Source organism: Eptesicus fuscus, chromosome 13 (assembly GCF_027574615.1).
Source record: "Eptesicus fuscus isolate TK198812 chromosome 13, DD_ASM_mEF_20220401, whole genome shotgun sequence".
Lineage (NCBI taxonomy): Eukaryota > Metazoa > Chordata > Mammalia > Chiroptera > Vespertilionidae > Eptesicus > Eptesicus fuscus.
Genome location: NC_072485.1, coordinates 15,979,646 through 16,007,161, shown reverse-complemented (window position 1 = coordinate 16,007,161; position 27,516 = coordinate 15,979,646). Strand labels below are relative to the sequence as shown.

The following is a 27,516-nucleotide window of genomic DNA, read 5'->3' as shown; positions in this document are numbered from 1 at the left end:
CGCTCACTAGCCAGCGACAGTTCCAGGTTCAGAAGGCTCAAGGTGGCTCTTCTGCCACACAGGCGAGGGGAGCCTCTGAGGCTGCCATCACCTCCTCACCTGAGCTTGTGTGTCCCGGCCAAGCACCTGCATGAAGAGAAGGAGTCCGTGCTCCAGAGCATCAACGCTGCTTTGCGGGGTGAGACTGAGGCCATCTCAGGCTGCTGTGCTCCAGAGCCTCAGTGTTCTTCCCTCCTCCCTGCTGCCAGTACTGCTCCTGTCACCATTGCTAGTACCCCTCCCTCCACCAACGTGCCAGTCCCTTCTGCATTTGGTGCGGGCCCCTCAACCAGCACATCCCCAGGCTTGGCTCCCCAGACTGCCTCTGACAAGGAGGTGAGCCCCATTGTCACCACCCCAACTATCTGTGCTCAGCTGTCCGCGGCTCGCCCTGGCTCTAATGGTGGAAATCAGGCAGCTCCAGCCCCAGCCCAGGCCCCAACCTCTGCTCCAGGCCAGACAGACTCGTGCAACACCCCAGAGGCCCCGGTTGGGGCCTCATTATCCACAACTTCCCCCTTGAGTACCCATGCCAGCACCGGGGCAGGCGTTCCTGCCACCCCAGGTGTAGTCCTCTCCAGTTCAGCCACTTCCAGCTCTGGGGAAGCTTTGGGCAGGAAGACCCGAAAGCGCAAGGGCACTGCCATAGAGACCAGCACTGAGGGCCCCAGCCCTCGCTCTGGCCCAGCCACTCGCAGCTCTGCGGGGCCTTCTTGCAAGAATTTCATGAAGCACAAGGGCCCTACCATAGTGACCAGCACCGAGGGCCCCAGCACTCCCTCTGTCTCAGCTACTCCCAGCTCTGGGGAAGCTTTGGGCAGGAAGACCCGAAAGCACAAGGGCACTGCCATAGAGACCAGCACCGAGGGCCCCAGCACTTCCTCTGGCCCAGCCACTCGCAGCTCTGGGGGGCCTTCGTGCAAGAAAATCAAGGAGCACATGGACACTGCCATAGTGACCAGCACCGAAGGCCCCAGCACTCCCTCTGTCTCAGCTCCTCCCAGCTCTGGGGAAGCTTTGGGCAGGAAGACCCAAAAGCGCAAGCGCACTGCCATAGAGACCAGCACTGAGGGCCCCAGCACTACCTCTGGCCCAGACACTCTCAGCTCTGGGGGAAATTCGGGCAAGAAAACCAAGAAGCACAAGGGCACTGCCATAGAGACCAGCACCGAGGGCCCCAGCACTCCCTCTGGCCCAGCCACTCGCAGCTCTGGGGGGGCTTCGGGCAAGAAAACCAAGAAGCACAAGGGCACTGCCATAGAGACCAGCACCAAGGGCCCCAGCACTCCCTCTGTCTCAGCCACTCTCAGCTCTGGAAAAGCTTTGGGCAGGAAGACTCGAAGGTGCAAAGGCACTGCCATCGTGCCCAGCACCAAGGGTCCCAGCACTCCCTCTGTCTCAGCCACTCTCAGCTCTGGAAAAGCTTTGGGCAGGAAGACTCGAAGGTGCAAAGGCACTGCCATCCTGCCCAGCACCAAGGGCCCCAGCACTCCCTCTGTCTCAGCCACTCCCAGCTCTGGGGAATCTTCTTGCAGGAAGACCCGAAAGCGCAAGAGCACTCTCATAGAGACCAGCACCGAGGGCCCCAGCACTCCCTCTGGCCCAGCCACTCGCAGCTCTGGGAGGGCTTTCGGCAAGAAAGCCAAGAAGCACAAGGGCACTGCCATAGTGACCAGCACCGAGGGCCCCAGCACTCCCTCTGGCCCAGCCACTCTCAGCTCTGGGGGGGCTTCTGGCAGGAACACCAGAAAGCGCTCTCACCAGGATGCTGCCATCATGACCAGCATCGAGGGCCCCAGCCCTAAGAAAGCCCTGAAGTCCTGTCCTCAGAGGTGCACCCAAGCAGAGCCAGCTTTCTTCCAGCCCAGGGCCCAGCACCAGGGCCATCTGGGTGGCCTCTAGTGGGGCGTCTGTCGGCCCCCAACCCCAGCAGCAACCCCCTCTGCTGTGGGCACAGCAAGGAACAGCCTTGCTGTTAGGGGCCTGCCATAGCTTGGCCACAAGATGGTTGAGCCATCAACGGAGTTCTGACTGAAGCACTAAACCCTTTGTTTGAATCCCAAAGCAGGGCCTGAGGCCTGAGAGGTTCTTGAAGACAATCCTGAAAACTGAGAGGGTCAGGGCTCAGCCTGTTCACTGGCCAGAGAATGGAGAAGAGGGAGTTGGGACTCTGAAACCTGGTATATTCAAGAGGAGGCTTGACATGAAGCGGTGGTCCAGGCAAATAAGAAGGACACTTCCTGGTCTTTCTGGGAAAGGGGTGGCAGTCCCCCCACCCCCGCCCCCAAATCAGGGTTCCACATCTTTTCTCCTCATTCGTGGATCCCTTTGATCATTGTCTTGCTGACTGCCAATGGTCATGGAGCCGCTGGGTGTGTCATGGAGCACAGACATTCGATTCTAATGAGGGGTGAGATCCTTTGGGGGTCAGCTCCCTGCCATCTGGACTCAAACTGGTTCAAGTTGGTCTTTCTGGCTCACCCACCACTGACTACTTCCTGCCTAAGAGACAAACAGCTCTGTTGTGCAGGGTGCCTTGCAGCTGCTGAGAAACACAATTCTGTGACCAATACTGACCCATCGGGTGGCATCACTGTTCAAGTTCAGACAACAGTGGCTCTGGCCCTGCAGTTTGGCGGTTTCAGCAGCACCTGTGGGCTTTGGAGCTGAGCCTCTACCCCAGATGTTTGCTGCAAAGTTGGAGACCTCAGCACTACAGTGGAAACAAGTGGGGTTCCCTGCACCAGTCACTATGAGAGAAGCTAAAGTCTGCATGGCTGCAGTCCTCCTCACCACAACACCCCAAAGGTGAGCAGAGGCCCTGCACTAAGTACGCCCACCTGCTAGGAGGCACTATTGCCCTCTCCCCCATGTCTCATCTTCGAGGCTGTGCCCAAGCAGAGCTTCCTTACTTCCATTCAAGGGCCCAGCACCACTGCCAGGAAGGCCTGCCTTTAGTGGGGTGTTCGTCCTGGCTCCACCCCAGCCGCTCCACCCCTGTGGTGGGCACAGTAAGAAGAGCCTTGCCATTAGGGCCCCCTCATCGACTGTCCAGGGCTTGGTTGGGCAGGAAACCATTGCCCATCAACTGGGTCCTTTTCCTCCAGGTCGGCTTCCACTCCCTTCAGGTCTGATAGGCAAATGCTGGCCTCAAAACAGCTTCCTCCAGAAGCAGCCTGTGACCACCTTCTTCCCGGTTGGGACCATGTTTGGTCTCCTAAACGGGCAGTAGCATTCGAGCCCTGACCTCTGCCACCTGGGAGCAAACTGGGTGCCCAGATACACAACATCCCACTCCTAGCCCTGGCCTGCAGTGTTCCCCAAAGATGGGTGGGATGAGGCTATTGTCCAAACCCTGTGGTCAGAGGCCTCAAGACAATAGACAAGAGGCTCATGGTGCTTCCCTTTGTTATTCCTATGATGCTGTCACAAATCTGTGATTCTGGGCAGCCCTGGCTCTCCCAGATGCCTGTGTGAGTGAACCTCTTACTGAGTGGGATGCTGGGGAGCATGCGCAGGACAGGGCATGAGCATGCCATTGTGTCCCTGCAGCGGCTGTGGAGGGTTGTGTTCTGCATGGACGTTGGCTGGCTTCCTGCTCAGCAACAAGATCGTGGCTCTCTTCATGAAGGTGGGCCAGAGCTTCCCACCTATTGTGGGTCCCAGCCTTAAAGTCCAGGACCTGGAGCAGCTGATGTAGAACATGTGAGTTCAGAGCACAGGGTCCAGGCTGAGGTAATCCCCCGGACAGTCCGTGCTCCTCCCTGTGCTCTGTGAGAGCACGTGCCTCCCAGCCATCTCTGCTCTCTTTTCTGCTCCTCAGACCCGCCAGACTCTTTTCTACCCCAGTGCCTTTGCTCATCCTGCACCTGGTTCTATCCCGCATCTTCCATGACTGGTTCCTTGTTATACTCAGGTCTTCCCCTTGCCAATTGGAAATTGCAACCCTCACCCAATTTCTCTTTCATATCACCTGGTTTTTTCTTCACAACTGTTATCACCATCTTTAATTACTAGTATTCTTGGATATTTTACTTTCATATCTAATGACTGTTGTTTGTCTTCCCTTTTTGACCGAACTCCATGAGGACAGGCAACTGCATCTGTATTATGGACCCAGTGTCTGGGAGAGCCTAGCGTCAGGTAAATGCCCCCAAAACAAGTGTTGAGGAAGTAAGTGCCTTCTGTGAGCCAAGCCCTCTTCTAAATGCAGCGAGACCAGCACTTCATAGAACCAATATGGGCTCCCAATGAAAACTCACATTGAGGCAACCACTAAAGGGGAGAAGTGGCTTCACAAGCTCCTCTTGGTGGCTGATTGTATGTGTTGTGGGAGGCTCATGGCCTGAGTGCTTGTACAGAGGAGCCTCCCGCCAGCGTCACCCCTAGAGTTCTGACTGCACAGCCAAACCCCCAACCTGGAGGCTGGTCAGGGACGGAAACGGGTTGCAACTCCAGTTGGTGCAGCTGGCTGCCAGGAGGACCATGTTGTGAAAGATTCTGCAGCTGTGATTTGGCTTCTTGGGAAAGAGTGCATGGATTGATTAGTCACATCTGTACTAGGCAAGGGAAGGCAGAGAGACCTGCCTGCCCTGGGTTGACCACCTCTGTCCTGGGTGCTCACTCCCCTTTACTGGAGGAAAAAGAGCCCTTTCCATGACCTTCATACCCTGCCTGCCTAGGGCTGCTGGCCAGAACTTCATGAAGGGAAGGGCTCTGGATTTGGCCTTTGGTATCTGAATCCTCAGCCCCCTGATCTTCACACCCCTCTGCTAAATTTCCAGGTATTGCTGTTAACTTCTAAAAGGGATGGGTTTCCATAGGCCTTCCATAATACTGGGAGTGCCTTGTTAATGGAGAATTTAGAGATGTCCGTGCCAGGTGGTAAATGAGAGCCATTCATGCATTCATGCAACCCCCATTTAGGAACCTATATACTGAGCCCCTCCTTTATGCCAGGCACTGTGCTAAGCCCTGGAGATACAGACATGAAGAGAAACCGTTCTTGCCCTGGGGTGGACTCTCAGGGAGTATTATATTTTGAAACAATCACTTAATTGCTTAGTCCATGTCCCTAAGGTGACAGTGTGGAGGGGAAGACAGAAAAGTGAGCAGGATGTTACACTGCAGAGTCTGAGGGGGCACAGAGGAGGGGCCCCTCCACCACCTCTGGCTGGGGCTTCCTGCAGGAGCGGGTGTCCTTGCTGAGACCGAAAAAGTGAGAAGGGGTGAGCCCTGGAAGGGGGTGGGGAGGAAAAGCAGGAATGAGCAGCAGCTCAAGGAAAGTCCTGAGATGAGAGACCAGCGGCCACAGGGATCTGCAGATTTCTCTGTGTGACTAAATCGTGGGTCAGCAAGGTGAGTGATAAGGGGGTGGATGGAGTGGTGATCAGGAGAAGGGTCATAAACGCCGTCCCTGTCATGTTCAACTTGCTTCTCAAGGTTATTTAGGAGTCTATAATCCAAGACTCTTCTTGAACAGCATTTATTCCCAACACACAGAGAGAGACAGACAGACAGACAGACAGATATTGAGAGAGGGGGTGATAGAATGGTATGAGTATGAGATGAGTTTTGGCTTACCCATCAACAATATATAAAATTGTGCTTTACCACATCTTCACGCTCACTGGTATTATTGTGTGTGTTTTATTTTAATTCTTATGCATTTTCCAGGAGCAATCAAGCTTGTTTTCATTGCTATTTCTTCATTTCCTACAGAAGCTGAACTTTTTCCTCTTTGCATATTGGTCCCTTTGGATTTTCCTTTTTGTGACTATCTTTTCTCCTCCTTTACTGGTCTCAAAGGCAAAACCAGATCCAGGCCTCCCAGAGAATGTAGGCTCCCATTCAGTCTGTCTGGTTCTAGATCCTCTATCTTTCACCTGAGGCTGTAGGATGGCTAGAGCCACACCAGCTGCGTGTAGTCCCTGTCAGCATTCACCTGCTGTGTGTCCTCCAGTAAGTCACTTACCCTCTCTGAGCCTGAGTTCCCTCAAGTGGTCAGAACAAGGTCCTTTGCAACTCTGAAATTCTGTTACTCTCTAGATTGTATGAGGTTTGCCAAGACTTAGAAAGCAGTAAAGAACTCAAACAAATCTCAAAAACATTTAGCACAGACACTGTAGTACTGATGGCTTCACCTATTATTTTATAGAGTCAGTAGCCAGAGATGTTTCTGAGTGAGTGTGTCAAGCCATATTGTCTCCGTTAGTTACCTGGTCAGGAAGGTCTCTTCATACAGCCTTTTGGGACAACCACAGCTGAAAAGCATTTTATCCCCTCAATAATAGTAGGTGAGGAGGTACCATCTGTGCCTGTGAATGACTTTGTCTGAAATGGAAGTTGCGGTAGAAGCAGACAGAACCAGCCAGGCCCCAAGAGCCTTCTGATCATTATTCCTGTCACCTCATCAAGGCTTTTGTGTCAGCTATGTATTCAGGAGTCCTTGCCCAGAACCCTGCTCAACTAAGTGCCTTACATCTGTTGTCTGCCTCCTTTCAGCCATTCTATGAGAAATATTATGATCCTCTGTTTACAGATGGGGCAGCTGAGGCTTACAGTGGTAGCCAGGTGACAAGAGGGTCTTGAAACCAGTCTGTCTGCTTTTAACCACCAGGCCATTGGGGACTGTGTGCCCTCTGCTGGTCACTATCCCAGCTTGCACGTGTTTCCTCTTGCTAGTGTATACTGGGAAAGGAAGCTCTCCTGATGGATCCTGGGGATGGCCTCATGCTTGTGTCTTTGTGAAGTAAGTGGTCTTGTGCTCTGAGCTCCATCTGAAATTCTCTTCTTCTTGGCTCCTGGGGCACCTTCTCTCTCACATACCTCCATTCTCCACCACCCAAAAGTACCTGTTCCCTGTCTCTTGCACCCAGGGTCATGTGTTGGCCTCTCCTTGGCAGGGCCCTGGGGCATCCTAGCTGGCTGGAGGGGAGGGGCAGGGAAATGGGTGGCCCATATGGTGGTAGATGGGAGGGTGGACTTTCCAGGGCTAAGTATCGCCAGCCTCCATCTGCTCTGCAGTGGGCCCTGTGCAGTGGAATACACCACAATGAAGAAAGAGGATCACTCCTGGACTGATCTCTCTGCTGATGACCAGCGGGCACTGAATCCACGGTTTGTACCTGCCCCAGGACTCACTCACCAAGCATTCAGGCCTCTGTGTGAGTGGGGTGGCCAGTGGGACCTGTGGGGTAGTTCGACTTTGTTCCTCCCTTGAAGTTGGGGAATGGAATGGAGTGGGGCCTTGAAGGTGACACCAGGCCTCATTCTCTACCTCTCCTCACACTGTCAGTTCCAGAAGAGGCATTGCAGTGGCAGCATGGGTGTCCACGCATCCCTCTCTGCCCACGACTATGTGGAGTCCCTGCACCACAACTTCTGGGCTACCCTGCTGTATGGTAAGAATGACATTCTCATTCAGCTGGTGAGAGTTCATCGTGGGCCCAGATCTCCCATTGGGATCTGGCTCCATCTCATAGAGAAATTGTCTTTCAATCCATGCTGCTCAATCTTTCATCCATCCATCCACCTACTCACTCATCTATTCACTCATATGCAAATATTTCCACAATCAACTTACTCATCCGTATGCCAGTATTTCCTTCCATCCACTCGTTCATCCACATGCCAATGTTTCCTTCTGTGGAAGTCATCTGTCAATAGCTGCAGCCAGCCAGCCAGGCACTTCTCTTCCTGTTTCTACTATATCCACCTGTTCCTGCATTTCCCACCATTCCTTCACCCATGTTTCTGTAGTTATATCCATTCACCCATCCTTCCATCCATTTGTCCTTTGATTTTCCAGTCCATCTGTCCACCCACCTTTTAAGCCAGCCATCAATCCATTCATCAAAGCCAGAGGCCCCTGTTTGTTGGTTCAACTTAAGCCCAAGATTGTGTGAGATGGAAATTTTGATGATTTCCAAGCAACTTCCCCCTTCCCAGCTCAAATCATCAGGGACTCCATGTGTCAGCATCACCTTTTCCTCTGTGAGCAAACACATTGTGGGCACCTCCATATTTACTTGCAACAGAATCTGCACTTTCAAGGTCACTGCCAATGCTGGGACATCCCCAGTCCTGGGTTCCGAACCCCCATCTCTCCTTGTTACCTGTTACTTGCACCTGAGGCTCAGAGAAGAGAAATGGCTAGGGGTCAGCAATGTGGGTGTTAGCATGTGAAAAAGAGGAGCCCAGACTTTCCAGTATCTCTTGGGGACAATGAAGGTAAGGGGTATGGACCCTGTTTGAAGCGGCTCAGGACCTCTTCTCTCTTTTTCCCAACACTCCCTCTTGCACAACCAGGGGAGTAACTTCCCATTTGGGTTTGCTAATGTTCGAGAGGAGATAATCCCCAAAGACGTGGCTATTTGGGTTCCGGAGTCACGCTCAAATCTCAGCCCCACCATATGGAGCAGCTGCAACCCCCATACATTGCTGATGGGAAAACTGCTTTCTGATTACATACTACCACCATCTGACACAGCAGTTCCACCCTACAAAGCTGTTAAAAAATAGAAAACGAAAACCAAAAAATGTTGCTCTTGCTCCTTCATCTGAGTTGAGTGACTTTGGAAAATGAACTTTACCTCTTTGAGCTGCAGGTTGTTCATCTACTAAGTGCGATGTGGCAATGGAACCTTTGAAAAGGCATGTGGGAAGAGTCAGGGGGAACATGGCTGCAAAGCCCTTAGCAGGAAGCCTGGCACCTGGAAATACCTCTCTGACATGGGGACTCTTAGTGTTGATTTACACGGATCCAAAGGGACTGTGGGTGGCTACAGTGCTCTTTCTTGATGGTGTTTGTTGTAGTTAATAAGTTGCTTTGTTTACAAACTTCCCAGGGCCTAGCGTTTATCTGAACATGAACATTGCCTGAGCATCTTGCAGAAGTGAACAAACCCAGCCCCTCTCCAGGCATTCAGTGCCCCTCTGGGTGGCAGAAGAGAAAACAGGCAATTGCAACCCTGTGTGGCGGGCACGGAGTTGGAGCAAAGGGAAGGGCCTGCCCAAGACTTGGCTTGGGAAAGGTCTCAGCAGAGGCAATGACTCCAAAATTGCTTGTGGACTTGATTGTCCTCCAAGGACATTCACTCCATGGACTCTGATGAGACCAGTACAGGAAGCCTTAAGAGAGCTTATGTTCCAACGTACTCATTTCCCAGCTGGAGAAACTGAGGCTCAGAGAGGAGGAGGGACTGGTTCAATGTAGGTGTCAGAAGTAGGATTTGAATGTTGTCTGACGTTGAAGCCTGTGTTGGTTTGGGTCTTCCAGGAAGCAGACAACAAGCCAGGATGAGATATGCAGGAGGAACGTGAGGACCAGGAGGAGGCAGTGGGAGCCCCTAGACCAGCTAGGCTGAGCAGGAGGAGTCTCAGACAGTGCAGTTCTAAGACTCTTTGGTCAGATCAATTGCAAGTGCCCAGGCTAAAAGGGACCATTCCAGGAGACCCCTGTCCCACAGGAAGAGGCTGGCACTAGCACCCCTGTGTGCTCAGTCCTGGCACAATCATGGTGGTGCATACAGCGGGGTGGCCTCAGAAGCTGGTGTTCAACTCTTCTCGCCACAGCTAGCCCCCATGAAGGAGACCTGATCAGTGGTGCCATCAAGACCCCGTTCCCGTTGGTTGACGTTCTCATTATGTTCTGAGGGCAAAAGCAATCTATTTCAAGACAGCAATAGGCTTTGAGCTGAAAATGGCAATCGTAAGTAAATAATCACAGGGGCCATTAATCAGGTACTTTTTAAATGTACCGGGTTATGTTCAGCCTTTGAAATATGCTATTCCATTTCATCTTCACAGCAACCCTATGCAGTGGGTATTATTACCATCCCCAATCTCATGGGAGGAAATGGGGCTCATAGAATCCTTCAAGGGACTTTTGAAGTCAAGGCCCTTGAGCGCTTATTCGAACTCCTGCCCCTGGATGGTGGCCTGAAATTTGGGTTAGTTAGTTAAGACTCAGATACCAGTGACAGAAAACCAAACTCAAGCTGACATAAGCATTTGTGCACATGAACTGCAAACATGCTGGGGCAGTGGTGTCAGGCATGGCTGGATCAAATGAGGAAGACCTGAACACTTGCTATCCTCGCCTGGCTCTGCTTCCGTGACTGTTGACTGTTCCCAGGCAGGCATTTTCTTGCCATGCCCCACTCATTTCCAGACTTCTAGCATCCTTACCACTGCTCTCCTAGCATCGTTCGCAGTATTTCTAACATCAATGCAATAATGGAATTTTATTGGTTTATAGGGCCATCCCTGCTGTATAGTGCCATCACTGAACCAGTCTCTGTGGCTAGAACTGTGGAATGTGCTTATTTGCCAGGCCTGAGTCAGGTGGCCATTCCTGGACTACTGGGGTACAGGTTGGTGTGTGTTCAGCCTCAGACGCATGGAGTGGGGGCAACAAGGGATTATAAAATTGGACGCTTGTCCCAAGTAAGGGACATAGAGTCTGGAAAGACTGTGATACAAAGGTTGAAACAGGTGGGGTTGGTGAGAAGGTTGTAGGAGCCCCTGGGTGTGTGTTCCTCTGGCCTGCTGGGTCCTTTCCCACAATGGGATAGGCAGAGATCCTGCAGGTCTAACCTTCCCTCCCCTTCCAGCATCTACTGTGACTATGCCATGTCCATCTGCCTGGATGTGATTGTTTACCTGCACTGCCACAAACAATGTAAGGATTGTGGGGGTAGCACAGGGCTGGGATGTTCCTCCTTGATCCCCTGCCTGTCTCCATTCCCTTATTACCTGTGCAAATTCAAACAAGTGACTTCCTCTCTCTAAGCCTTAGTGTTGCCATCTGCACAATGGGGACCATAACAGCACCTATTCATCAGGTTATTGTGAGGATCAAATGACATATGTTAATGGCTCAACATCTAACCCCTGGTGTTAGATGCCGCTACTTTCTGGAAGTTCATTATGTGCCAAGCATGGTTCTAAATATTTACATCTTTTTAAATTTAATTTTAGATAGGCAGAGAGGAATAGGTGGTTGGGAGCGAGCGAGCGAGAGAGAGAGAGAGAGAGACCAACTGAGCTACCCAGCCAGAGTCTACATGTCTTTTCTTTCATCATCATGATGACCCAGTGATAGGGGCACTGTCAATCCCAGTTTAGAGGTGAGGAAGCAGCTTGACACAAAGACACACAACCTGTAATCTCCAGAACCTGGACTGGAACCCAGGTCTTAGTCATTTCCAAGTCAGTGCTCTGCAAATCTGAGATTAATCATTAGAGTTCTCCTTTAAAGCTCAAAGAAGGTCTATTCACAAGCAGAGAGCCATCCTGTGGCCCACTAAGGTACATCACATTAAGCTTATTTAATGAGATAGACCTGAGTTCAGAACTAGGCCCTGCAACTAATCAGGATAAGGTACATAGCGTCATCTAGTCCCTGCAACTAACCTGGATAAGGTACATAACATCACCGAACCTCAGTTTGATCTTTTGAAAAATAGACTTGTCTTATGTTTGAGTACTACAATTAGATGGTGCCTTTAATGCGCCATGCTTATATACAGCAAGTGCTCAACACATGCTAGTGACAGTGAACTACTGCCTTGAGAAGGGGCAGGTCTAAAAGCCTCCATGCAAAGAGAGATCAGCTTGATTTGTAGAGGGTGCTTGAGGGCCATGGGGGTGTTTCGGTGCATTCTTTGCTTTAATGGGTGACGGAAGGAAGACCCATCACATCCTTTTTGCTCATGTCCTACAGTTTCCAGTCAACAACCATGACAGGTGGGATGAGAGGGACCAGGAGAGGTAAAACCTGCCCCTTACCAGGAGAGGTAAAATCTGACCTTCTGCCCTGACCTTTCCTAGACTTTGGGAGCAGGTCCACGGGTCTGGCTCGGCATGCCTGGGGGGATGTGTTGTCCGGGAGGGTCCCCATCACCATGCTTTAGAATGACTTCCTGCTGGGTCTTTTGTGGCCGGGTCACAGTGGCAGTGGACAGCAGTGGGACAGTGGTGCTGGTCAGCCAGGAAGGGATCCAGAGGCCACCCTTGCACTTCTCCAGGGGAAGGCACCTCCTGCAGTTCCTCTCCTCTAGGAGGACAGGCTGCTCCCTCTAGGGCTGCTGGACCCACCATTCTGGTGTCAGAGGGCGAAGGTGAGTAATTGAGGGAGTCCAGGAGGGTTAGGGTGGTGTCAGCCATGGGGAGGGGTCATTCTTGCCAATAGGCCCTTATGTGGCTCTGTGAGCTCAGGCACACCCCATCGAGATCCTCAGGCTGTGCAGATTGGGGAACAGGTGGGTACCAGGGAGCCTCCATTGAGACATATTCTTTCAGGTCAAAGTAGGTCCCAAATTGCACACGTGAAGAATTGTACCCTTCTTCAGATGAGGAAGAAGACCAGGCTGCGGATGACCTGTCCAGGTTCATCTACCCCAGCCTGCAGCCCCAATTTGGTAAGCTGTCCTGTTGGTGCACCTGAGCCCCAAAATGACCCAACTGTTTGGAACTAAAGACAAGAGGTCTGGATTCTGGGGCCAGCAGGGGCACCTGGAACCTGAAGTTTGTATCTCAGTGGTCTCCGTCTTTCTTCTAATGAGAAACAACCACTCTTTTCTGGGCTAATAAGTAACCACTGTCTCCTTGGCTGGCCTGCAGCTGGCATGGGCTAGTGGCAGTGGCATGGGCTCTGGAATCCTGATTGAACTTGGCCAAGTCCCTTTACACCTTGGTGTCTCGCTCTCATTATCTGTAAAGCAGAGATGTTGATAGCACCCATTTAATAGAGCTTTTGTGAGGATTAGATGAGATAAGGTACTTGGCCCAGAGAGAACACTCAAATGTTAGCTGCTATCATGCTGTTATTAGACTTCAAGACATTGTTGTAAGGATTGAATGAGATAATGAAGTGCTCAATATAAAGCCCATAGAATACGGCCTTGCACCAGGTGGAAACTCAGTCAGCTGTCATCAAAGCAGTAGAGGGCAAGGAAGTTCTTGGCACTAGCACAAGATATGATAATATGTTCAGTGGTTTGCCTGCTGACTGCCCTGAGACAGATGCTAGTGAATGGAGGCTGTTGCTGTTAAGATCATCATTACCCTAGTCTATTGTTAGGATTAAGTGGATTAATATTTGAAAAGTTCTTGCAAGGAAGCCTGGCATTTTTTAGGCGCTGTATAAACGCCTGTGAAACAGATCAGTAATAAGTTACAGATTCATTCTGTTAACCTGATTTTATTTCACCCTCTGTGGCCCCATTGATACCATCAGAGGGATAATTGCTCTGCGCCTCCCTCTGCTAAAGTGACCTCGGCTGGGCAGAGAGAGGCTCTTTTCAAAGTAGATGTCCTTCCTGGCAAGGTTGAGCTAACCATGCCCAGCCGCGTAGCGCTCCATCTCTCATCCATCGCTGAGTTGGACCACTGTGTGGGGAAGGCTAAGTGGTGAGGCCTTACGTGGCTGGGGTTAGTGTGTTTTCACCAATATAGTCCTTCATGGCCGGTTGTGAGATAAGTCTCATATTCCTGTGTCATTAAGAGTCTTAGAGTGTCCTGAAGTGGTCATGACCATGTCCATTCCTTCCCTGGATTAGAGTCTGGGGCCACCCAGCCTGTCCATGGCATACAGCCCCACCAGAGAGCTGATTCATTAGTGAGGACAAGAGATAAGATGTGAGATCAAGAGATAAGATGAGACAAGATGCCCCCTGCCCCCTTCCCAGACAGCTCTCACCACAGGGGCTCATCCCCCCACATATTACTTGTAGGCTCTTGCTGGAAGCCAGGCTGTGTGCGGACATCCCTTATTTGTGGGATGTCAATGTTAGCCTCTTGGGGTCCAGCATGTACCAGTGGGACACTCGCTGACCGTGTCTACATCCCCTCCTCTGTGCACAACACTCCAGTGCCAGCTCCCAGATTCAGGGTCTCTTGCCTGAGGGACTTATCTGGCCTCTAGGATCTCTCTGCCCATTGATGGGACACAAAAGAAGTGTGAGGGAATCAATCAGTGCTCCCTGGAGCAGCCCTTACCAGAGACTGGCAGGAGGTGGGGTACAAGTGCCCTGCTCCCTCACCCTCAGTTGGGAAATCACTGAAATGTGTGATCTGCTCCTCTCCCAGGAGATCCAGCCCCTGGCGCCCATCGTGGTAACAGGAGTGATAACTAACCCTTTACTGTCTGCCTCCCCTTCCTGTCTCACTTCAGCTCTCCCCTCCCCGTGCTCCTTGGGAACACCTCCCAGATAAACTCCATGCACTGGAATCCTTGTCTGCCTTGGAGGCAACCCCAGCTAAGCCTGTTTATTGATTACAGGGCTTCTCAGACGCAACAGCTCATTGTGACAGAGGCTGTCCTGTCCATTGTAAGATATTGAGCAGCATCCCTGGTCTCCACCTACTAGATGCCAGGCAGCAAACCCGCCAAATTGTGGCAACTAGTCGTGGCTCTAGATATCAGCAAACATCCTCTGGAGGAAGAACTGTCCCAGGCTGAGAACCGCTGGTTCAGAGAAAAGCTCACATCACTGCATTCAGCTCTGCTGCTGCCATGGGGCCAAGCGACCTGTCCTCTCCAGGCTCACTTCCTCGTCAGTAGAATGAGGTTCACAGCACCCCACCCAGGATCATGCTCTGAGGACTCAGTGTGAAGATAACTAAGCATCTGATGTGACCTATGACAAGTGCTCAATGTGCAATAGTAGGTATCGTGTATTGAGTGCCACTGTGTGTCACGCCCACTTCTATGCTCTCTGTGTCCTAATTCATTTAATCCTCACCACAGCTATTCCAGACCGGTACCACTGCCGTCCCCATCCGCATTGTTCAGAGGAGGAAACTATGGCCCAGGAAGGTTCAGAAACTGGTCCAGGGTTGCACAGCTGATCCTTGGCATGGTTGGGGTTTAAACCCAGTTAGTTCCCTGGGCTCCAGGGAATGTACCTCTTACCACCACACCATGCAGATTATTTGGTGAGGAAGGGCATTCTGGTTTTACTCCCTTCATCCTGAAGGTCACATTCAGCCTACTTGGAAATGATAATCACATCCTTGGTTCATTTTTCTCAGGGGCTGGAGTCACACAGGGTTAACCGCAAACAATCTTTGGCTTATGCTTTTCATCTGTGAGAGGTATGAAGTCTTTTTAGGAGAAGAGCCTACATCAGAAATCAGCAAACTCCTGTCAGCCAAATTTGACCCACTGCCTGTTTTTGTCAATCAAGTTTTATTGGAACATGGCCACACCCAGTCATTGACATCTTGTCTCTGGCTGCTTTCAGGCCTCAAGCAGAGAGGAGTAGTTTTGACAGCAACTGTATGGCCCACAAAGCGAAAAATATTTACTCTCTGGCTATTTACCGAAAAAGTTTGCAGGGGCCTGTGGGAGGGAAGATGTAGCCCTACAGGGTACTAAACCCCCTTTCAGTGTCTTCTTACCCCCGTCTCCACCACCTCATTCTTTGCCTGCTTCTCATGCACAGAGGAGGCAAAGCAAGTTCTACAACATCAGAAGATTCACAGTCAGAGAAGGGCGTTTTTAGACTGCCCTGTGTCTGGGACTGCCCTGTGTCTGGGGCTGCCCTGTGTCTGGAACTGCCCTGTGTCTGGTGTGGCAGGTGCAACTATGTGTGGGTACCGAGCACTTGAAATGCGTCTGGTCCAAAGTGAGATGGCGCTGGAAGTGTCCAGTACATGCTGCATATTGAAGACTTAGTACCAAAAAATAAAACAAGCCATCAAGCATTTTAATTGATTATATATTAAAATGAAAACATTATGGATTGATTGGTTTAAAGAGAATTTATTGTTGAGTTTGGTTTCACCTGTTTCTTTTCACCATTTTCGCATGTCTGTTGGACATTTCTAAGTCATGCCTGCGGTTCATTGTATTCCGATTGGACAGCGCTGGCTTAGTGCAGGGTTTCTCTAAGTTGTGTCATCACACTGTGCCTCAGTTTTCTCTTCTGCAAAATGGGTAAAATGCATCCCTTGCAGGGTCACTAAAGATGATAAGGCACTCAGTCCTCTGCCTTATCATATTGAGTGCCACTGTGTGCCACGCCTACTTCTATGCTGTGTGGGGAGGGTGGGGAAAGTTTCAAGACTCAAGGAATTGGTTCTTCCGGTCATTTCAGTGTTCTGCCCACCTCAGAGCAGCCATTTCACTAGTTCTTCTGTTTTGTGTCTCAGTTTGTTCCTGATCCCTGGGGCAGCACGTTCCAGGTCTCCATTAACCCGGCCTGGAGGGTGGTTCCTGGGGCAGTGAGTGTGTGCTGGTGGTGACCAGGGGCAGTGAGTGTGTGCAAACCAGATGGGACACCACGCTCCCAGCAGCAGGCCAGACACACACAGCAGCCCTCAGTAATGTCTGGACACCCTCACCCCTGGGGCTGAGTGCGGCTACCTCTGCTTTGTTCACATTTGAGTCTTGGTCTCAGCGGAGATGGAGGCGGAAAACAAATCAATACCTTTATGCTCTTCAGCCTCCACCCTGCAGGACTTAGCTTTGAGTGTTGTGGGTTTAGTAGAGAAGGGATCCTCCGGTGATGTCTGCAAAGTGGGAGGGGCTGGAGGCAAAGGCATGCTTGAGACAACTATGTGCAACTGATCAACCCTTCCCTGAGATTGGCTAAGCTCTGCAGCCATTTTTTTTCTAGAGCATTTACAGGAGTTTGCTGGTCTTTCTTGGCCAGCTTCTTGGTGAGTCTGTGTGGGGAGGAGGAGTGTAACACTTTTGGTGGCCTCATAAATCTCATTCTAAAGGCAGCTTCCTACTCTGCCATTGGACGGGGCAGACCTTGTCAGCTATTGAGCTCCGATGGCAAGTGGGATTGAGTACACAACTCATCCTTGAAGAGGCATGGCACAAGGAGCAAATATGTTCCCCTCTTCAATCCTAGAGCAAGGCTTATCAAACTATGGTCTGCAGGCCAACTCCAGCATCATTCTGCAGGGCCCATGATCTGGGAATGGTTTTTAAACTTGTAAGTAACTGAAAAAAATTAAAAAAGAACATTTTGTGACATGTGAAAATGATATGACACTCCCCTTTCAGTTCCCATAAAGTTTTATTGGTACACACCCATGCTCTTCTGTTTACATGTTGTTTATGGCTCTGTTTGCACTATGACAGCAGAGTGGAGTGGTTACAATAGCTCACAAATCCAAAGAGCTCACAAAACCAAAACCATTTTCTGTCTGACCCTTTACAGAAAATATTTGCTGAGCCTTCTCCTAGAGAAAATAATGTTTTGCTCCCATCTGGAACTGCCAAAAGGCCGGAAGTTAGCTATGGAAATAGCGATACACCTGTTATTGTGTGTGTCCTGCAGCACTGCAGAGGCTGCGGTTTTCATGGAGCTGAGAAAGACAGCTTTAGGGAAACTGTAAGTGCTGAGCCCCAGGAGCAGTTGGTCAGGAGTCACCAGTGTCCAGGAGTTAGGTAAGTCGTGCATTCTTGGTTTTCAAATGTTGCTGCTGCAAAAAACTTATTTTGAAATGTAGAGTCCAGGGCTGTATCACAAGGAGGTTTGAATTCACTAGGTCAGGGGTGGGACACAGGCTTCTGGCTTTCTAATAAGCCTCCCTAGTGATTCCAGAATGTGGCCAAATAGTTTGAGACCCTTTTGGTGGCTCAGGACCATGGACAGCGCAGGTGCCATCATCACTGGGGAACTCCACTGGGTCCCTGGCCTTGTGTGTCCTGCCTCATCAGATGAGTCAGGCTCCCTCTGTCTTACCACCAGACACTATCTCACCCAGAGAATCAATCTCTGGGGACTTGAGACCATGAGCCTCCCCAAGAAGCTCCCAGGAAGCTTCCTTTCCTTCATGTCAGCCTCCTGTGAGGACAGCAGAGTGGCAATGTGGTGAGGCTTGGCTCCTTGGTCTGGGATTCGGCCTGTCTCTTGGCTCTGATCTTTCTCTCTTAGTTCTCTTTTCTCTTCATGCTCATCAGCTCAGTCTATTTCCTAGGGGCTCCGTATATTGGTGGTGGCTTTTATTGGATCAGGTGGGCTCAAGGACTTGAGTCAGACAGTGATTGGGGCCGCTGCTTCCTACTGTGAGATTCAGGGGCTTTTCCTATCTCTGTGCTGACCTGGTGGTGAGTGGCTTGCTATGGAGTGTGGTTTCTGTGAGCCACATAGCATCTTCCTCTGCCTCTTGTACCCACCACTTGCCTAGGACCTGATGGATGTCTTTGTGATCAAGCTGCCATCCCTATGTCACCTCAGTCCCAGCAAATTCACTTGCTCATCTTGTCTACAGAGAAGCTCAACCAATGGCTTTAAACATGAGAGGTATGAGGGGCTTGAGCTGTGGAGAGAGGGGATGGAAGATTTACCACAGATTTGGAGATACCCATTCCTTGCCTTGCTCTGACCTCAGAGCTCTGGAATTAGCCATGTCTACATTAAATCTTACCCCTGTGAAGTCCTAGTTGTCGCAGCTTCCTTACATGTATCAGCCAGGATAAACAAGGCAGGTCACTGTAACAAACAGTCCTAAAATCTCAGTAGCTAATACAACAAATGATTATTTCTTATGCATGTTGTGTGTCTATTATGGGTCACCTAGGGACTCTGCTTTCTCCACATTAAAGGGCCCCACAGATGGAATCACCACCGTCTTTAATATTGCCAATCACAGTGATAGAGGAAAAGGCAGCTTGGAGGGACTCACACTAACAATTAAATATTCCACCTGTTATTTCCACTCACAATTCATTGCCACAAACACAAGGGGCCAAGAAGTGCAGTTCCCCCATTCTCATTGAAGGAAGATAGCAGAAATATTACTTAATGATAACCACACATGCTTCTGTTGGCTCCACCACCACATGGGACACTAATGCTTACTGTTTATAGTTCTTGTAACAACAAATCAAATGGTGCTTTAATGTGTCTAGCATATGGTACCTTTATCTATATATATAAAACCCTAATACACAAATAGACCGAATGGCAGAATAACCGAATAACCAATCGCTATGATGTGCACTGACCACCACGGGTCTCATGTGGAACATTGATGTTTCAATGTTGGGCATCGGCATCAGGTGGCAGAGCGCGGAACATGCTGGGCATCAGCCATGGTGAGATTGTGGAGCAGGTGAGCAGGGGCGCCAGACCAAGGCGGGGCTCTAGTCGCTCTTTTTAGGGTGAGCCTCTGGTGGTTACTGAAAATTCTTTGATCGCCCACGGTCCTGCCAGTGCTTGCACCTGCTGCTGGCACTGTCCCCACTCACACCCATTTCTGGTGCCAGAGCCGCTGCTTGGACCCATTGCTGGCGCCCAGCCTTGGCCCCGATTGCTCAGTGCTGTAAATGGGTGCAATCAGTGGCTGCCTGTTCTGGTCACCCCTCAGGGTTTCTCCACCTCCCCCTGCTCCTGAAGGGCGATTGGGGCAGCAGCCACCGCTCACACCCACTGCCAGCACCTGGCGCTCATCCAGATCACTCAGCACCATTGGCCAGTGCAAGTGATGGCTGCCACCCTGATAGCCCCTCAGGGCTTGTCCACCTCCCCCTGCTCCTGAACAGTGATGGGGAGGGGACAGCAGCCACTGCTCACACCTGGGTGCTGACCCCAATTGCTCTGCGTGGTCAGCAGGTGTGAATGGGGCCGGCCTTGTCAGCTCCTGGGAACAGCAGCTGGCAGCAGCAGGAGCAGAGCTGCAGGCAGACAAATGGCCAGGGTTCATGGTGGGAGGGGCCGGGTGGGTGTGCAGAGGATGGGCTGAGACCAGCCCCTGTGCCCACTGCAGCCTCGTGGCCCACATTTCCTTTCACGGTGCACGAATTTGAAGGAACTGTTGTTGCAAAGAAGAGAAGAGAGCAATATCTGCATGATGTTCAAGCCTAATACCCCTCCTACCTCGTGGCCCTGGGCCCCTAGTTTTGTAATATTAAAACTCTTTCCTTGCACTTAGGGCTTTGGTCTTTTTGAGGGTACTGAGGCCATTCATGAGAATGGTCTTGTTTTCTGCTAACCTGATCTATCTGTCAGAATATAATCCTATTTTCTTTGTTAGGCTTCTGTTCCAATGGATGGTTCAATCTTCAGCCAAAGCATCATCAAGTGTGGGGGCTGGATTGAAATTTTTGAAGTCTTTTAAGCCCTGTGGACCAGAAACATTAGAACCCGAGGCGATTATCACTCCTTCATCCCAGACCCACTGAAGCAGAGTCTCCATTTAACAAGATCCCAAGACCATGTGTATGCTTTTAAGACTGAGGAGCACTGATACTAGTGGAGAGTCCCACATTTTAATGGGCGTCATTAAAGTAGCAAAACCTACTGCTTCCTGGACTACTTCCTATAGGTCCTGAATGGGTAGGTTTGTGTGGGGCCTAGGCTGCCACATACTGGAGAAATTCATGGGCTGGTGGTCCGGGGACGACTGAAGAATGATGTTCAAACCTACTACCCCGCTCATGCTATCTGCTTACATACCTCTAGTGACAGGGAGCTCACCCCCTTGCAGATAGCTAAATACATTATGAGGCAGCTGTCACTGATGTAATCTGAGCAAGGTGGAGCCTCACCAACCTGAGGGTACAAAGAGGGTGACATTAAAGTTTAATGCCTCCATGACTTCAGCCATGCCTCCTCCTCAGTCTCCATGGATTTTCCTGGATGTCCCCTGTATGTCCTGCAGATAAATATGCAGATATTGCTCTATTCTCTGCTTTTCAAGAACACTTCCTTCAGCAGTTCTTGTTTATTCCAGCAATGTTGTGGCCTTATTCTTCTTCCTCTTTCAGCAAAAAGCCCAGAAGATTCCCATGGGAGAAGTATCTCTGAAGCATAACCTGTGCTTTGTAATCAGCCGGACCCTGAATCCCAGCTTGGCTCAGTTTGGTGGCAGCTGGGTCTCTTCAGAAGTCCGAACTCTTTTGGAAAGTGTCAGAAACCTAGTTCGAACTGGTTCAAGTTAAAAGATTTCTCGGGTTTTCTTATTGCAATACACATTCGCTGGAAGGAAAATATTTATATTTTTAAAAAGTTTCATAGTCAAATAGTTTGGGAAACACAATTAAACAGTTTTCTGTAACCTGCAGTTTTTCCTAAAACCTTGACTGTGTGATATGCTTGTCAAACTCAGGAAATTGACGGCATGTGTGAGGCAAATGAATTATTCCCTCAATTGTATTTGCCCACAGAAACCATTGTTGGAAAAGGACCTACCATGACTTGTAGAAGGTGGAATTCACTTTGAGAAACACGAATTTAACTGCTGCAAAGAGCAAGCCTTTGAAGGAGATGGATGAACCTAGTGATCTGGGCAGCTGGGCACCTTTACATCCAGGCCCTGGGGAGGCCATTCTGGTGAGCATCTGGGTCAGGCTGGCTCCTGCACATTGGGGGATGGCTCTGATTTCTGTGTATTGTTCTGGGATCATCAGGTGACTTGGTGAGAAAAACAAACTGGTCCCCAAATCTGGACAAACTGGGAGGTTTCATTTTTTTTTTTATTTTTTATTTTTTATTTTTTGGCCAAAATAAAATAGTTGTTTCTCTAATTTACACAGGAGAATAACTACTTACTGTAACATTTCAAAAAATGAAGAATGCAGTTGTATAGAATAAAAAACATATTTTTCATTTTTATCTTTATCTTTTGGCTCTATAAACTGATTTTATTCAATACTATTGCAAAGGGGAAGGAGGTTTAAAATCAATCTTAGCCGAATTCTGAATACAGTAAAGATAGCTGTTGATTTATGGCCAAGGCACAGAGTGAGGGGGCCAATGGATGAAAAGTTACTAATACAAGATCCCAAGGGTAGAGGGATCTTGTAAAAGACAGGCCAAAGGTTTATACATCAAAGGTTGGTGATAAGGAATTTGATGAGATATCAAAGTAGAGATTTTCCCTCAACTTGCAGTAAGATTCTTGCCACCTTTGGGCAAACAAATGGAGGACAGCAGCAAAGAATAAGGCCTTGTCAAAAACAGGACTCAGAGGAGCCTGTCTAAAGTTTGACTCTCAAGGAGAGAGGTTTTTACAATTCAAACTTTGAAAATATCATTTCTCTTTCTGCTTTTATGATTCTCTCTTTGTCTTTAACCATTGGCATTTTAATTATTATGTGTCTAGTGTGGGCCTCTTTGGGTTCCTCTTGTTTGGGACTCTCTGTGCTTCATGGATTTGTAAGTCTATTTCTTTCACCAGGTAGGGGACATTTTCTGTTATTATTTCTTCAATTAGGTTATCAATATCTTGGTCTCTCACTTCTCCTTCTGGCACCCCCATAGTGTGAATGTTGGTATGTTTGAAGTTATCCCAAAGGCTCTCCTTATACCATCTTCATATTTTGGGATTATTTTTCAGTTTTGCTCTTCTGATTCAGTGTTTTTTGCTTCCTCAAATGCCAAATCATTGGTTTGAAACTTGGAATCCTCTACTCTACTGTTGAATTCCTGTAAATTATTCTTTATTTCAGTTAGTTGAATGGACGACTAGATTAGTTGAACAAGGTTAGTTGAATGTTCAACAAATGCTTAATTTCTGACTGGTCCTTTTTATTGTTTTTGAAATTCTCACTAAGATACTTGAAGTCTAACTCAGTCCCTTGAAGCTCCCATTAAGTCTCTTGAAGCTCTCATTAATATACTTGAGCAACCTTATAATCACAGTTTTGTATTCTGTATCCAGAAGTTTGCTTGCTTCTATTTCTTTCATTTGTGATGTGTGTTTGTTTGTCTCTATATTTTGGCTACTTCCCTGTGTTTGTTGCTGTGTATTAGGTTGAGTTGCTATGTCTCCTGCAGTTGGTAGAGTGGTCTTCTGTAGTAGGTGTCCTTTAGGGCCCAGTAGCTCAGCCTTCCCAGTCACCTGAGCTGGGCACTCTAGTTCAACACCTGTGTGGGCTGTGTGCACAGTCTTGTTCTAGTTGAGCCTTGATTGCTGTTAGCATCACTGGGAGGAATTGACCAGGCCCATTGGCTAGGAGGACTTGCCACTAAGCTGGAAGAGCTGCTGTGCAGGAAATACCCCTATGGAGCAGAACTTGCTTCAGTTGGGCTTTGGTGTGCACTGAGTCTTTCCCTTGAGTGTGTCCCTGGTGAGTATGTAAAGTTGTAATCTGGTATGGTCTAAAGCTATCCACTGGGTCCACTGGCTCTAGGGTCTTCTGGTGGAGATGAAGGTGTGCACAGTCTGCCATTGAATGCCTGGGACCACGTGCCAGGAGCTACAGAAAGATCTGCAGATGGCTGCTACTTGTATTGGGCTTAGAAGGACCCAGGTGAGGCCCAACTGTGAAACAAGGCATGCTGGTCTTAGAGCCAGGTCTTGGGGTTTTTGATAGGCTTAGGGCACACTGATGCCAGCTGCTGCCAATTTGGGAGATTCAGACAAAGTCTGAAGCCTGAGCCAGGACAGGCCATTCATATGGAAAAGCCCCTGGGAACAGCTTGGGTGGGGCTGCAAATTAGAAGGGGCAGGGTCTCAGGGAATCACCAAGGCAGAGCAAAAAGTGTGGGCCACACTGATGGACTCTAATATAGGGCTGCCAGTGAACTCTGCTAAGGGGAGGTCCTAGGACAGGAACATTGATTGTCTGGTAGAAATTTGCCACCAAATTCCTGCTCTGTTGCCAAGCAATTCAGTTCCTTCCTGTATGTCCCTGGTTCTGCCTGAGCTGTTCCCCCAACACTGAAGCTCAGAGGAGGCTAAACTGTGGAAAATCATGCACTGTTCCATTAAGAGGAACTGAGTGGGACTCCAGCAGCCTCCGTGTCACTCAGCCACAAACCCGCTGGTTTTTAAAGCCCAAAGTTACAAGGTTTTCTCTTCCCAGGTCTGGGACCCTTGGCTGAGGGGCCGGTGGGGGGCTGGTACCATTGCTTGACATTAGGCCTCTGCAACAGACATATCCCTCCTGATTTAAAAAGATGCCACACGTGGGTGTCAGAGCAGCCTGTTCCGCAACCTCTCCCCTCCATCAGTCTTGATGCACTTTCTTCTTTACTTCTCTAATTGAAGGACTTCCATTGAGGCAGATTCCAGGCAGTTCTGAACGATGGTTGTTCTATATTTTAGTTGTAATTTTGATGTGGTTGTGGGAGGTAGCAAGTATTGGCGTTTACTTATGCTGCCATCTTGGTTCTCCTGTAACTCTTTTATTTTAAAATGAAGGATTATATTTAAAGTGACCAACTACCTATAAATCAAGGATATCTTTCATATCTCTTGTGAAATACTGAGATGTAGAACTAAAGCCCCACATGTATGGGTGGACCATAATTTTTCAATCTTTCCTTAAAGATAGACTTCTGGCCTCTAATTTTTTGAAATGTATTTTTTTAAATTGATGCATAATTACTCAGAAAGAGTTTTTTTACTTGATTTGTTGATATGAAGAAGGGAGAGTGAGAGCAAGGGGATTCTTGTATGTGCCTGACTGTGGGAATGCACCGAAACCTTGGTGTATCACGTCGATGCTCTAACCAATTGTGCTACCTGGCAAGGGCTTGCCTCTTGCTTTAAAAAAAAATTCTTTCTAACAATGCTGTAGTTGACACCTTTATAAGCACATTCCTTTTATGCACTAGTGCTTTTATTTTAAGGGTAGATTTATAGAAATAAAATTGATTCATGTGCATTTAAAATTCAAGTAGATATGCCAGCTTACTTTCTCAAAAGGCAATGGGGTTCGTAATCCCAGCAGTCCATAAGAGTGTACATTTCCTGAGGAGTTTAAACGATGTATAGACTTCTGGGCTCCACTCCTGCTTTACTGATTTAGCCTCTCTGGAGTTGGACCTCAAGAATTTATATCTATTGAAAGTTCCTGAAATGCTTCTAGTGATACCCCAATTGGGGAGGCACCAGTTCAAGGACAAATTTGTTGAAGCAATATTACCAGAACATGAATATTTTTCACCTAACATGTTTCACATAACAGCTTTCACAACCTGTTTGCCCATGTCTTCACCATTCTTGGTTGCATTGTTTCATTAGGATAGACCACGCTGCAGTAATAAATAGTTTCCACTATTTCAATTGGTTGACACCACAGGGGTATATTTTTTGCTCACTTAACAGTCCTGGGTGGGCATTCCTGCTGTGTGGGCATCTCTCCACTCTCAGGAGGGATCTTTCAGTCTTTTGGTCATCCTCCCCCACACATCCATCCTTCAGGGGCTCATTGTCTTCTGCCACCAGGCAGCAGAGGAAAAATGGAGAGTGTGAGGGGATTACACCTGTTTCTTAGAAGCCTTGGAGTGGAAATGCCTGACATCATTTGCTCTCAAATCTCATTGGTCAGACCCTGGTCACATGGCCACACCTAACTGTAAGGAAAGCTGGGAAATGGAGTCCAGTAATGGACTCTGAGAGTAGAGGACATGGGTTTTGGATGGAGAGTTAGTTCAAAGCCTCACCCACAAATTAGTTCTCTGATTTTTAAACAGCTTTGAGAACGATGTGTATACAATACAAATCAAAATTCCAATAGGGACAAAACAATGGTTTTGTCCTTGTGGTTGGATACATGTAAGTGTAGCATTAATATGTGAAATGTGTATTTAATTTTGGAATCGTATATAATAAAAGCCTAAAATGCAAATTGTCCCCTCAACCAGGAGTTTGACCGCTTGCTGGGATGTGCGCTGACCACCAGGAGGCGGCACAGAACATTGTGGGTGTTGGCGATGTGGTGCTGGCAGTGGGTGGCAGTGGATGTGTTTCCAGCCCCATTGGGCCCTGATGAGAGCAGGAACATGGCGACATGGTGGAGCAGGTGAGCAGGCGGCACCAGGACAAGGCGGATGGGAGTGGAGCCCAATCACCCCATAGACAGAGACCAGCAGCAGCAGTGGGGGCGGTGCTGCTGCCTGGCTCGCAGGCACTGAGCGAGCCTGGCGGGGGCCCTATGACTCAGGCAGAGGGGTCCAGGGGCCCGGGGGCCCATGTCTTGCCCAGGTCTCAGAGGTCAGCTGCGACCTGCCCTCCCACACCAGATGCTTGCGCTTGGATTGCAGGCCAGGCCTGGGAACCACAGCCGTGAACAAATTTTGTGCACCAGACCTCAAGGGTGAAATAAAGAAGTGAGAGGAAATAGGATCCCAATACCCTTTAGAAGTCATTGGCACTTTGCACACACACACACACACACACACACACACACACACACACACTCACACTTGTTCACATAGGTAGTACCTGCTGGTCCCCCAGCTTGAATAACTGTAATTTCAAAGCCTTTACTTGAAAATGGATTTGAAAAAGGAAGCAGAGAAATCTGCTGTACAACAGAAAAAAGAGTTTTTAAAGTCATCCTAGTTTGTCCCCAAATTATTAGTGTATGCAGAACCAGCTACAAATGTTCACTGTTCATTAGTTTGCTTTAAAACCACTTTCTTAGAGCTTACTCAAGCTTAAAAACTCCAAGATAATATCCTCAAATATGCCTAGTATACATATGTGGCTGAAAATTAAGTAGAAATATAAGTGCAATATATACTGGGCCCCTTTTTAAAACAAAATGGCTTCAACTAGACATGATCTACATGGTGTTTTCTCCCCCCACTTAGCAATACACATTGAGCATCATTTTGTTTAGGTTCTGGTAGATGCATCTCTCAGACTTTTCACTCGATTAATTTTATGAAGTTATTTTATAACTTTGCCATCAATGGGAAATCTTCAGCTAATACCACACTAAATAAGAGGGACCATAAGTAAGAGGAAACTACAAAAATAAGTAGAATATGAAAAAATGATATAATTCTAGTCTGTCTAGGTATGGTATTCTGTCTGAGGCCTACTCTCTCTTTGTTCACATGGGAGATTATACATTGTTAAAGAGACATTAAAGACACCGCTACACCAGACTGGTACCTTGCTAATGAGGGAATTTGAAGGAGAGTTGAAAATGGGAAGTTTCTCACACTGTGGATCCATATGATGAGGCCCATACCAGTAAACTGTCTAAATCATTTTGGTACCAGCATGAGGATCCTCCATGCTTCACTCCATGTCAGTGAGTTCCTGGGAAGACAGCAACTGAAACGTCCACTGTGCTGGGCCCTGTTCCAGGACTGGAGACCCAAACTGCATTAGGGGAAGTCCTTACCAGGTGAGTGGGATTGTGCAAAGTCAGGTGGAGGCAGACCTGGGGGCTGTGAGGTCACACAGGAGGCACCTATGCCAGGCAGAAGGCTACCCAAATTCTTTGAAGGAGTTGTTTCCAGGCCAGGAGGGTGAGGGAGGGCCTCTAGGAAGAGGGGTCAGCAAGCACAAAGCCCTAGAGGAGGCTCTTGCATGAAACAGGGTGTGTGTGTGTCTATGTGTGTTTGATGGGGAGAGGTGGAAGGACGAGGGGTGGCAGGAACACAGGATAAGGGAAATGGGGGCAGTAGGGAGAGTTGGGGCTGGAGAGGAAACAAGGATGAAGGCTGCTGATGGTAGATGGTAGGAGGGGCCAGGCTGGGACAAGTAGACAATGGAAGGAGGCTGCTGGGGCCATCCAGGAACAGGGTTATGGAAGCCTTG

General features: G+C 49.0%; 3 long non-coding RNA genes across 3 annotated transcripts; all 3 read left to right on the top strand.

Moving 5' to 3' along the window:
- Positions 1-1,870: 1,870 nt before the first annotated feature.
- Positions 1,871-6,670, top strand: LOC129151278 (uncharacterized). The gene is made up of 4 exons (XR_008558006.1): positions 1,871-2,847; positions 3,592-3,744; positions 4,133-4,182; positions 6,659-6,670. It is a non-coding gene; the product is annotated as an uncharacterized LOC129151278 (long non-coding RNA).
- Positions 6,671-7,071: 401 nt separating this feature from the next.
- Positions 7,072-12,067, top strand: LOC129151277 (uncharacterized). The gene is made up of 6 exons (XR_008558005.1): positions 7,072-7,158; positions 7,337-7,442; positions 9,616-9,751; positions 10,301-10,415; positions 10,656-10,723; positions 11,768-12,067. It is a non-coding gene; the product is annotated as an uncharacterized LOC129151277 (long non-coding RNA).
- Positions 12,068-12,083: 16 nt separating this feature from the next.
- Positions 12,084-21,232, top strand: LOC129151276 (uncharacterized). The gene is made up of 8 exons (XR_008558004.1): positions 12,084-12,164; positions 12,346-12,464; positions 14,327-14,710; positions 17,223-17,452; positions 18,196-18,311; positions 20,044-20,345; positions 20,777-20,962; positions 21,176-21,232. It is a non-coding gene; the product is annotated as an uncharacterized LOC129151276 (long non-coding RNA).
- Positions 21,233-27,516: the final 6,284 nt, after the last annotated feature.